The 6,000-nt window shown below is 40.4% G+C and overlaps 1 long non-coding RNA gene across 3 annotated transcripts in view; it reads left to right on the top strand.

Moving 5' to 3' along the window:
• Nucleotides 1-2,617: 2,617 nt before the first annotated feature.
• The window catches only part of LOC123365102, a 91,208-nt gene continuing 87,825 nt past the window's right edge, over nucleotides 2,618-6,000 (top strand). For 2 of the 3 annotated variants that reach the window (XR_006577429.1, XR_006577428.1), the window contains exons 1-3: nucleotides 2,618-2,987; nucleotides 3,062-3,118; nucleotides 4,357-4,465. This is a non-coding gene — a long non-coding RNA (uncharacterized LOC123365102). Of the gene's footprint in view, nucleotides 2,988-3,061; nucleotides 3,123-4,356; nucleotides 4,466-6,000 lie in introns of all 3 variants that reach the window. The other variant, XR_006577430.1, reaches the window with a different exon arrangement.

Genomic DNA, 6,000 nt, shown 5'->3' with positions numbered 1-6,000 from the left:
TTTTGGCATGTGAATAGTTTCATTGTTCAGACCCAAGTTTTCTTAAAGTAGACATAGTGTTAAGCATCTTGCTGATCTGGGGCTTACACAAAGAACTACATTTTAATGTATATGGCCTGTTTGCATGTGCAAATCAGGTAATTGCACACCACACTATGCATCACCACATGCAGTTACCCACTTTACCTGTTTATAAGGATGGGCTTACAAATAATGAGCCCCTTTGGAAATGTGGTGCTTTGTGTGTAGCAGAGGTGCAGGTGAGACTGCTTGCATCCTTTCTATTCCATCAGAGTGGCCAGAGCAAACTATATAAACATCCATGAAACACAGGTGCTTTTTAAAAGTTGAGAACAGAACCTTAGTACAGCCATGAAAAAGCCTACGATACTTAGCACTTTTCAATTGTATGAAAGAATTACTGGCCCTATTTTTAAACATGGGAAAACTTAGGTATAATGAGGGTGACATGTCCTGTGTGCAATGTATTGAGCACTGTGTTGGAAATGCAAGCTATATTTTTAAGAGTGTGTAGGGGTGTAATGGAGAGGGTGTTCCTGGTCCTACTTGCAGGATAGGAGGCTCTGTAGGGAAGCGTGCAATCAGAGTCAGTCTGGAAGAAGACAGTTTAGAGCAAGGTTATTCCTCTCTGCTTTAGGGAGCATCCTGCTTTGCTTCTCTCACTTTTTGGTTACTGTGTTATCATTATGGATATTATGAATAAAAGTAGTATTATGTTACAGACTTTCAAGCAAGAGTATTTGATGTTTTTATCTAACTTCTCTGTTTGTATGCTGTAAACTTAACACCATGTTACAGAGAAAATTTGTGGCAGAGTAAGGAACAGAAAATAGGTCTCCTGACCTGTACTTTAGCACTGCTTCTAGTCTAGGACTACTCTGCCTCCAGTTGATGGAGAAATTGGGTTGGAAATACTGTGAGAAGAAAAAGGGTTTCTTGTGAGTTTTCTGATCTTTCTTAATTATGGATAGGTCAGAGATAGAAGAAGAATAGATTTTCTTGTGGTATTTCCACCTCAGGTCTTAACAAAATATGCACAAGTGGTTGGTTATTCCTATTTTCATGAGCAAACAAAATTCTCAACAGATAAAAATGAACCATATTTCTTATGAACTTCAAAAATGATCATTTTGATTTTGGATAAAGTTTTGAGTCAGCTTTAGAGTAATTGGATTTGTTTCTCCATTCCTAGCAACTACTGACTGCAGGCTGTGGAAATCCCCACATTAATTAGACAGAGAGAAATCCTAGAATTGTGAGTATGTGCTATATAATTATGTGAGAGCACCTTTTTTTTAAGTTCTCAAAGTTCACAAGCTTAGCAGGACAAGTGTAAATAAAGTGCACCTGATTCCAAACTCTCTACAGATCAAACAATTTAAACTGCCCCCAACACCCAACCACTCACACTCAAACATGTTGTTTTATATGAGTCAACAAAAGCCTTTCTCTGATTCCTCTTCTTGCCCGGTCTTTGAATAGATGAATGTCCAAAAGAGACACAACATTTAAAAGATCTAGTTTTGTTCCTGTGTTTTGAAACATCTTCAAAGGACCAAAACACTTGGTCACTCAGTGATATTGGGTTTTGTTTGTTTCTTTCTTTCCTACAGAGTTACATTATGCACTGCACCCTCTCCAGTAACTCTCCAATGCTTTCACTTTTTTCTCCCAAGCTACACCAAGAAAATCATCTCTGTCATTTTTATGGTTCCTGGAATTTTAAGCACACTGACAAAGGTTGTTTTTTGTTTGCCTTTTTTGTCACCACTACCCCAGAGCTGTTTCACATAGCCTGTAGTATAGAAGATCATTTTATTCCTTTGCCTTCTATTTTATCTCTTTGGTTTTGTTTTAACTTTCAATTAATTGCACACGTTCTCTGACCCCATTGTGGCTAAATCATTCTGAATTTTATCGCTATGCTTTTCAGCACTGGCTCTTCCTGGTCATTTCATTTCATGAATAACTATCACTCCATCAATTTACCATATATTCCCAACTCATGCAGGGACTAGTTCAGCCACCCTTACTCACTGTGAGTAGGAGCTCAGTTCCTGATCCTATAAGCTGCTCCCTATGCCTTGCAGAGTGTCACTCACTTTAGTAGGGCTCCATTCAAGAGTCTTCAAGGGCCAGATTTTAAAAGGTATTTAAAGGCGTAAAGATGCATGAATGGGAGTTAGGCACCTAGGCACCTTTGAAAATCTCACTAGTGCCTATTTTCATCTTTAGGTGCCTAAATACTTCTACAAAGCTGCTCCTAGTACAGAGCAGCTTGCTTGATTAAGGCTTTACTCTGTAAATAATCCCAGGGAAACAAGTGAGACTACTCATAGAGATGGTATTACTTAAAATGGCTCACAAAGCTGACTGAACCTGACCCCTGGTTAGTGAACTAGGATCAAATCCTGAAGTTTTCTTTTTTTTTTTTTTTTGCAAGGTTGAAAGCTTAGCTGGGCCTTTAAGAGGAACTCAGACCCCCAGCTCCCATCTGTGCCTGGTTTACTTCTCAGATCATGTGATTGCAAGATACAGAAAGGCCTGCTGGGGAAGGGGACAGGCCTATATAGGGGTCCTTTCTGTTCAGGTAGAAAGCTAAGGAAAATGAATAGCTTGCTGGAGAGAAGGCATGTGACAACAACATGAGCAGTAGTTTCTTGTGGAGAGGGAGGTGTAAGGCAGGAAGCTAGGAGGACAGTACTAAAGAAGCAGGAGGGAGCCCTGAAAGACACTGTACTAAACAAACTCTGAGAAGAGTCAGGGAGTAGGCCTAAGCAAGGCAGGTGATATAGGAATTGGCCCTGGAAAAAGTGAAGCAGGCAGGTTGGGCTGAGGGCAGACAGCTCCCCCTTACACTGCTAGAGTTCTCTAGGAAGGCGGTGAGAAGACCCTTAGCAGTCCAAGCCATTTTTGGGGCTGTAGAAAAATAGACTGTAGAAAGCCCTACAAGGACTGGGATGAATGTAAGGAATTGGAGAGATGGCCTACTAAGGGTAAAGCAATGTGTCTTGTTGATTAAGACTCTCCTTTTGTCTAGAGGGCCAAATCATCCAAGCAGCTGGTGGAAGAGGAGCTCCATGCACTTCCTCATGAGGTAGGTAAGTCAACCCCCTTACAGGGAATGTTGCCTCTGTAGAACTTTAGGATCAAGCTGCTGATTCTCTAACAATCAGTCTAACAATTGGTTTGCCTTTAATTACTTGGCTCTGTTCCAAACTGCTTCCACTCTCAGGCATAGTTTTTTTGTCACTTTTTTTTCTTCATCAGTTGCTTTTTACTTTGCATGTGGGGATGAAATGTTACTTAATGCTAAATATATGAATGTTTCTGAATTTGCTCCAGTGTATAAATATCTACAGAAAAAAATGTTGCTATTTTTGCAAGAAGACAAAAGTCCCAACTGAAGACACTGCTTTTCGTTTTCACAAGAACAGGGTGAAAACTGGAGAGAAACCACAAATTGTCCTGCATTTACATAAACATGGGAAGCTACCACTTTTTTGCTGTTTTTACTGGTGGTTGTTATTTTGCACAGTCCTGCTTCTATGTGTCTGCTGCCTTTGATATGAAAGCATGATTTGGGGTTTCAGTCCCCTGACCACTCTGGCTGCTTTGTGTCACTAGAAATGCAAAGCAGCTGCAAATCTGGCTTAACTGGCAGAATGTAATGGGCAGTTTGTAGGTTATTCTTCTGTACGGTACTCAGTTTTCCTGGCAATTAGGTTTTGATTGAGTACCATCAACTATTTGGTGAGCAGTTCAAAAATTGTATAGTATTTGTTAGAAGTGGTCACCTTTCTGGGGCTCTGTGTTGCAGAGCCTTAATTTAATTTTAAATGTTTTATAAATTAAAAAAAAAAAGATACATTTGTAGGTGGGATTGATGAAGGAGAACATCCAAAACCATAGAAAAATGGATTTCTGAATAAAGGCAAGTATTCGTGGAAAAATCGCATTTTGATAAAACTGGAGGAGCAGTGTATAATGTGTATTAACTGCAAGGGGACATGGCTAAGGCTGTGACCAACCATTGGTTAATCAATGAGGCAGTTGGTGGGGGTGAATAAATTAACTGGAGTTGGGATTAATAGGGTTTCAATGTAATTAAATTAGTACCACATAGAATATTCTGAAAAAGGAGGAGGTCATGTGTTCTATCGAGGTCCTTCTGCCTCTCTAAGTTGTGTTTCTACCCTGCAGTGATTTTTTTTATCGCCTTTTAAGTACTGGTTTCCTTTTGAATGTATTCAGTTGCAGCTTCTATTGCTGCCTTTGATAACCGATTCCACAAATTAACCCTTTGTATCATTTCTCTAAAACTCCTTTTGACAGATTTCTTTTTCTAGCTAATCTAAGGAATAACATAAAGACTCAAAGCCTCAGTGAGATGCTTTTGGGCTACAAAAGGTGCAAAACTTCTCTCACAAGCCAGGAATGAAAGGTATGTGACACCTCATTTAATGAAGTGCATAAAAGAGATCTTGATTTATGTCCCAGTGCTTTTTAAACTGCCATCTCCCAAATAGTTCTAGAATGCAATGGATTTCTTGCACTATCAAGACTTTATGATATCACAGCCATTCTGTGATGCAAGGATGAGCTCATTCCGATTTCTTCAATCCATGCAGAAAAAATAATGAACATTCACCTGTGCATGTTGCTAACTTCATAAAAAGTCCATTTGCTCTGAAAAGGCCAGCTACGTTTTTTTTGTTTTTTTGTTGTTTCTTTTTAAGTTGAGCTTTTGACTTGGAGAAGATGAGAGGAACCACAAAGATACCTGTGAACATGCCAGTAACCAGCTAGTGTAGCAATGAGTGTTCTGTCAATAGAATGTCTCTCTTCTTCAGGTATTGAGAATCTTGAAAGAAACCTGTATTTGCATGAGCACTAAAGACCAGAGCCATTTTCTGTCCCTCCCTCATTCCCCACACATCATTTTCCCAAATGCCTGGCTAACAAAATGAGGCCTGCTTTAAAGGAAAAGTCTTGGCCATTAATCGAGACACAAAGTGTGGTGTGTTCACTGGTTACTGGAGCTCATTAGCCCAATTCTTTCTCTCTAATTTCTTCATAAATACAAATGTCTAGAAAGACAAAGCTGAGCTAACAGTTTAGTCAGGACTCTGTTCATGTTCTCAGGTTTCATTGCATTTTGTACAGTTTGGAGGGCTGAGCGCCAATATTTTGTACCCTAGAAGAAGACCTCTTCCCCCTCCCCAGGTGCTCCTGTGCAGAAATCATCCAAAAAGGTTGATGCTTGTGCTCCCTGGGCACAAGCACCGTTATTAGCACTGGACTTTTCAAAGAGGGCAAGGCCACTTCTTGCACAGGCTGAATCTGGCACTGGAAGGACACATGCTGTGTAGAGTGTAGCAGATGCTATCCCTGTGTACCTTCCCCTACCGGCCCCAGAGGCATTCTGCTTGCAGGCAAATATTCTCCTCCAGCTGCTGCTGCTGCTGCTGGTGTGGCTCAATTCTCCACTCCCTCAGCTCCACAGCAGTAGCTACTCACGCCATAATCTGGCCCCAGCTTTGCTGAGAACCAAATGCAATACTATGAATCTGCCATATCTGAAAAGAACAGGGTTTGAGCACTGAGTATTTGATATTTTTGACATATGTGATGCAATATGCTGACTACCAAATGTATAAACATGCTCTTGTTGTTATGTCTGGTGTATGGAACACTCTTTACATGAGATTCCTGGATCAGCCATGCCATAACAATCTACATGGTGTTTTATGGACTAGTGTGACTTTTGTGGGCGATTGTGAGCTGCTTAAGGCAGCAATAATAAATCTCCCCAGTAAGAGAGGGGGGGCAGCCTTAGTCTCCTATTGTCCATTTTCAAAAGAGCTAGATTTTGTCTGAAAATGCCAGCTGCCACCTGCTTTAGGTTTAACTTTCTGCTAGAGTGAAATATATTATTTGACATATATTTTGCATTTTAATTGGGGCTGCAGTCAGGGT

Source organism: Mauremys mutica, chromosome 2, assembly GCF_020497125.1.
Source record: "Mauremys mutica isolate MM-2020 ecotype Southern chromosome 2, ASM2049712v1, whole genome shotgun sequence".
NCBI lineage: Eukaryota > Metazoa > Chordata > Testudines > Geoemydidae > Mauremys > Mauremys mutica.
The sequence above is the reverse complement of the archived record's forward strand: the minus strand, read 5'-3'. Positions and strand labels throughout refer to the sequence as shown.